This window comes from Trichechus manatus, unplaced genomic scaffold (assembly GCF_000243295.1).
Source record: "Trichechus manatus latirostris isolate Lorelei unplaced genomic scaffold, TriManLat1.0 scaffold00258, whole genome shotgun sequence".
Classification (NCBI taxonomy): Eukaryota; Metazoa; Chordata; class Mammalia; order Sirenia; family Trichechidae; genus Trichechus; species Trichechus manatus.
Genome location: NW_004444194.1, coordinates 2,530,800 through 2,537,137, shown reverse-complemented (window position 1 = coordinate 2,537,137; position 6,338 = coordinate 2,530,800). Strand labels below are relative to the sequence as shown.

At 37.6% G+C, this 6,338-nt stretch overlaps 1 pseudogene; it reads left to right on the top strand.

The window, feature by feature from the left end:
- Nucleotides 1-6,338, top strand: part of LOC101346191 (zinc finger protein 11-like) — a 111,185-nt pseudogene that overhangs the window by 4,999 nt on the left and 99,848 nt on the right.

Here is a 6,338-nt window from a genome sequence, read left to right as displayed (position 1 = left end):
TGGGGGACACAATTCAATCCATGACAACTTTCCTGGCTCCATATGCTCCTGCACAATAACTGCAGGAGGGAAGATGACTGAATTGTAGACTGTAGCCATGTTCAGATTTACTAGGAAATACTGATGCATTTTACAACTTTTTTCTCCCACAAAGTATACATATGTATTTTATTTGTTCCACTTGCTTATCTAATTTTTGCTATTGTAAAGAGTGTGAAATGATATCTTACTTTGATTTTATTCTGCAATTACCTTGCACTACTGCACTACTGACAAGGCTGTTTATATTTTCCAACTGTTAATTTATATTTCTGTGACTTTTTAGATCTCCTTTACAAGTTTTTGAAATTTTTCTCTTTGTAACTTTATCTTTTCATTCCTTTTCTCTGCCTCTTCATTAATAGTTGTAAATTTTAATGTAGTTGAATTTGTCTTTTCGTTATGTCTTATTTCTAAGAATTTTTTCTCTATTTTGATGTCATAACATGATTTCCTAAAACTTTTCAAAGTACTATAATTCTACTCTTAGGTTTTTAAAACTAATCTCTCTGGAATTAGTTTTTTACATATAGAGTATTTGGGAATAGACTTTTCCAATTAGATAATTAAAAATCAAAAACCAAACCCATTGCCATTGAGTTGATTCAGATTCATAGTGACCCTATAGGACAAAGTAGAACTGCCCCATACAGTTTCCAAGGAGTGCCTGGTGGATTTGAACTGCCGACTTTTTGGTTAGAAGCTGTAGCTCTTAACCACTACACCACCAAGCTTTCCTGTATAGTTGATTTTAAAAAATAAGCTAGTTGTAGTGTCAATTCTGAATCATGATTACACCATGTGTTTCAGAGCAGAACTGCACTCTCGAGGGTTTTCAGTGGCTGATTTTTTGGAGTTAGATCACTTCACCTTCATAAATGCCTATGGGAGGACTCAAACCACCAACCTTTCCGTAGCAGAGCGCATAACCCTTTATGCCACTCAGGGACTCCATTTAGCTGACAGTACCCCACATATTGAAGTGTATGTGCTTTCTGTCACTGTCCTGCATTGCTTGCTGTGTCATGAATCAACTTTATATAGATTGATGGGTCTTTTCCAGGGCTATTTGTTTTTTTCCATTGGTCTAGTTGTATATTCCTATACTCGTACTACCTTGTGTGATATAGCTTTATTTATAAAATAAATGTATAAAAATATAATTACATATGTGACTTGTTTGGACAAGCCCCCATGCCTTTTTTCTTAGAAAATGTTGACATGTTTTGGGCATTTGTACTTCCAAATACCTTTTTTTTTTTTTGGTGAAGTCCTAAAAAAATATTAAATTGCTTGGAATTTTATGGAAGTGTATTGGAAATAATGATTTATCTGGGGAGAATAGTTTTCTAAGAGCATGCTCTACCTTTTTGTTTATTTTAATCTATTTGCATGTCATTTAATAATGTTTTATAATTTTTTCATTAGAATCTTTAATTACATTTCTTTTAGGTTGAAAGTTTTTACTAAACTATGTGTTATCTTTTAAAAGTTAATTTGTTAACTATTTGGTACTAGTGTATATAACTGAAATATTAAAGGAAACCTTTCTTTTCATCTGAATACTTCGTAAAATCTCTCAGTCCTATTTTGCCATGCACCATCTTTGGGGGTCCTAAATAAATAATTATTTAATCTATTAAATAAAATGTGGTTGTGTTCCTCCCCCCTCTTACCTTCTTATTTCCTTAAGTTTCTTTCTTTTTTGTTCTTTTATTCTTCTTTTGGCCTTTACCAGCTACAACCTTTACGATAGTGCTGAGTCAGAATGGAATAATGGGTGTCATTGTTTTCTGTCTGCTTGTCCTTGGAAAATGAGAAATTTTTCAGTATGTATGTACTTTGGAGCATAGGCATACCTCGTTTTATTGCGCTTTGCAGATACTGTGTTTTTTAAAATTGAAAGTTTGTGACAACCGTGTGTTGAGCAAGTCTGTTGGTGCCACTTTTCTAGTGGAATTTGTTCACTTCATGTCTCTGTGTCATGTTTTGATAATTCTCGCAATATTTCAAACTTTTTCATTGTTGTATCTGGCATGGTTATCTTTGATCAGTGATCTTTAATGTTACTATTGTAATTGTTTTTGGGACACCACGAACCACGCCCGTAGAAGACAGTGAACTTCACTGATAAATGTGTGTGTTCTGACTACTCCACTGACCAGCTGTTCCCCTGTGTCTTTCTCTCTTTTCTGGCCTCCCTATTCCCCGAGATATGACAATATTGAAATTAGACCAATTAATAATTCTCCAATGGCCTGTAAGTGTTCAAGTGAAAGGAAGAGTCACAGGTCTCTCACTTTAAATCAAAAGCTAGAAATGCTTGAGCTTAGTGAGGAAGACATGTCAAAAGCTGAGACAGGCCAAAAGCTAGGCCTTTTTGCCAAACAGCCAAGTTGTGAATGCAAAGGACAAGTTCTTGAAAGAAGTTAAAAGTCCTATTCCAGTGAACACATAAATGATGAGAAAGCAAAATAGCGTAATTGCTGATATGGAGAAAGTTTTAGTAATCTGGATAGAAGATCAGACCAGGCACAACATTCCCTTAAGCCAAAGCCTAATCCAGAGCAAGGCCCTAACTCTCTCCAATTCTTTGAAGACCGAGAGAAGTGAGGAAGCTGCGGAAGAAAAGTTTGAAGCTAACAGAGGTGGGTTCATGAGGATTAAGGAAAGAAGCTGTCTCCATAACATCAAAATGCAAGGTGAAGCAGCAAGTTCTGATGTAGAAGCTACAGCAAGTTATCCGGAAGATCTAGCTAAGATAATTGATGAAGTTGGCTACAGTAAACAAAAGATTTTCAAAGTAGACAGAACAGCCTTATGTTGGAAGAAGATGTCATCTAGGACTTTCATAGCTAAAGAAGAGAATCCAGTGCCTGGCTTGAAACCTTCAAAGCACAGGCTGACTCTTGTTAGGGTCTAATGCAGCTCATGGCTGGGGCCGTTTAGAATTATGCTAAATCTAACCTGACTTTGCTCTACAAATGGAGCAAAAAAGTGTGGATGACAGCACATCTGTTTATAGCGTGGCTTACTAAATATATTAAGCCCACTGTTGAGACCTACTGCTCAGAAAAAAAGATTCCTTTCAAAATATTACTGATTGTCATGGATTGAATTGTGTCCCCTAACATATCTGTCAACTTGGCTAGGCCATGATTCCCAATATTATTGCCCACCATTTTGGGATTTGATGTGATTTTTCTATGTGTTGTAAATTCTATCTCTATCACGTTATTGAGGTGGGATTATTGACAGTTGTATCAATAAGGCAAGACTCAATCTACAAGATTAGGTTGTGTCTTAAACCAGTCTCTTTTGAGATATAAAAAAGAGAAGTGAGCAGAGAAACTTGGGGACCTCATACCACCAAGAAAGCAGCATCGAGAGTAGAGTGCCTCCTTTGGATATGGGGTTCCTGAGCCTCAGAAGCTCCTAGACCAGGGGAAGATTGATGATAAGGACTTTCCTCCACAGCTGACAGAGAAAGCCTTTCCCTGGAGCTGGCACCCTGAATTCGGACTTGAGCCTCCTAGACTGTGAGAGAATAAATTTCTCTTTATTAAAGACACCCACTTATATTTCTGTGATAGCAGCACTAAATAACTAAGACACTTCTCACTGACAGTGGTCACCCAAGAGTTCTGATGGAGATGGACAAGGAGATTAATGTTGTTTTCATGCCTGCTATAACAGCATCCATTCTGCAGCCAGTGGATCAAGGAGTAATTCAACTCTGAAGCCTTATTATTTAAGAAATACATTTTGTGAGGCTATAGCTGCCATAGATAGTGATTCCTCTGATGGATCGGGGCAAAGTAAATTGAAAACCTTCTGGACAGGATTCACCATTCTAGATGACATTAAGAACATTCGTGATTCATGGGAAGAGGTCAAAGTATGAACATTAACAGGAATTTACAAGAATTGATGTCAACCCTCATGGATGACTTTGAGGGATCGAAGACTTCAGTGGAGGAAGTAACTGCAGATGTGGTGAAAATAGCAAGAGAACTAGAATTAGAAGTGGTACCTGAAGATGTGACTGAATTACCCTGATCTCATGATAAAACTTCAATGGATGAGGAGTTGCTTCTTATGAATGAGCAAAGAAAGTGGTTTCTCGGGAATGGAATCTACTGGTGAAGATTCTGTGAACATTTCTGAAATGACAGCAAAGGATTTAGAATATTATATAAACGTTTGCCAATTCGACCATGTTTACATGTATGCTTGGTGATACTAATTACGTTCATCATGTGCAGCAATTACAAAATGGGAATTGTAATCTTAGCTAACACAAGGGCATGCTATTCTTGTTACTGCAAAGGTAGTGATGTTTGTTTTCTTATAACATTAGACTATTTGTGTGGAGGTTCATGGGTTTGTTGAGGGGAACAGGCACTAATAATTGGTGTACACTTGCATCAGCTCTCGAAATTTGAGACTTGTCAGAAGATCTCAATACTCATGTTTCGTGTTCTCACCTGAGCTATTTTTAACTTTTATTACCTTTGCCTGTCCCTACGAAAGGGACAGAGAGGATGACAGAACAATTAATTTTTAAAAAATAGGTGACTGACATGTAAAAATTTATAATTTTCAAAAAGAATATTCTTTTTTTAGCAGATGGACCTGTTGCCACCTGATCTAAAGTTCAAGAAAATATGATCAGCTCAGGGCCTTGGGTTACCAGTTTGTGTGGGCCCCTTGTCCTCCCACGGCTGTGAGGGGTAAAAGGAAACACTGCCATTCTATAGTGTTTCCCAGTTGTTAATACCCTATCTTTCCTTCAGCCTGTGCTTTATGTTTTGTTGAGTCTTCTGGTGGGTCTTATGTAAGGAGGTGAAATTGTTCAGAAGGAAGTGATGATCTGAATTAGAGCATTTCTCTAATTTCTGATATGTTTTCTAACTGTTCTAGACCATAATGAAAGGAATAAGATTGCAGTTGGTTGCAGTCAAACTGTTGAGAGATTATTTCAGTGTGTTGGAAGTCTGTGAGACAGGATGCAATCAGTAAGGAAGTGAATGTAGTTAGTGAAGGAATGAGGCTGATAGCTATACCCTAGAGTAGACCTTGGTAGAACACAGAACCTTGTGTCAAATCTCTATGAATTCTTGGTTCCTCAGAACGGTTAGCCTCACTTTTTGTTCTTATACACAGTGGAGTATATGGTACCTTGCTGATCCAGAATGTGTGGCATGTTTTAGGACTCAGTGGTCATTGAGGATGTGGCCATGGTCTTTAGCCAGGAAGAATGGGCTTTACTGGATCTTGCTCAGAGGAAGCTCTACAGAGACGTGATGATGGAAACCTTCAGAAACCTGGCATCAGTGGGTAAGAATGACATCATTTTTTTAAAAAAAATTTATTCCTTCAGGGAACAAAAATATTTTACTCACTGACTTTGCTCCAGCATTTGGCCTGAGGAATGGGAATAAATTGTTTAATAAAAAAGGCATGGTCCTTTGGTCTGTGGTGTTGTTAGGTGCCCTTGAGTCGTTTCCAGCTCATAGCAACCGTATGTACAACAGAACAAAACATTGCCTGGTCCTGTGCCATCCTCATGATCATTTTTGTGCTTGAGCCCATCGTTGCAGCCACTGTGTCAATCCATCTCATTGAGGGTCTTCCTCTTTTCTGCTGATTCTCAACCAAGTATGATGTCCTTCTTCAGGTGCTGGTCCCTCCTGATAACATGTCCAAAGTATGTGAGATAAAGTCTCACCATCCGCTCTTCTAAGGAGCATTTTGGCTGTACTTCTTCCAAGATATATTTTTTAGTACTTTTGGCAGTGTGTGGTATAGTCAATATTCTTTGCAACACCATAATTCAGTTAGTTGGTCTATGGAGCTCACATATACTCTGGTTTACCCACGAATATAAAGCTCTGTGTTAAAGTAACTTTTCATTTCTCTTGTGATTAAAAACCCTGAGGTTCTTTAAGTGTTGTAAGTATTGGTTGGGTCTCTGAAAGATTTGTTTTGGGATCTTGTAGAGAGTTTTACTGTGTTTATTACAAGTTTGATATGATTGTTTTGCTAACAGTAAGCTCACACCTGCCCATCTTCTGAGACCGTGAATCTCAAAGTATTGGCTCAGTGTCAGGGAAATGTTCATTACTCTACACTGTCTCCCTTCATGACATATTCATTTTGCCATGAGCACCATGTCAGATATACCCCCCCTTTTTTTTCATTGTACTTAAGGTGAAGGCTTACAGAACAAATAATTTCTCATGAAACAGTAGTACACGTATTGTTTTATGACATTGGTTAACAACCCCACAACATAT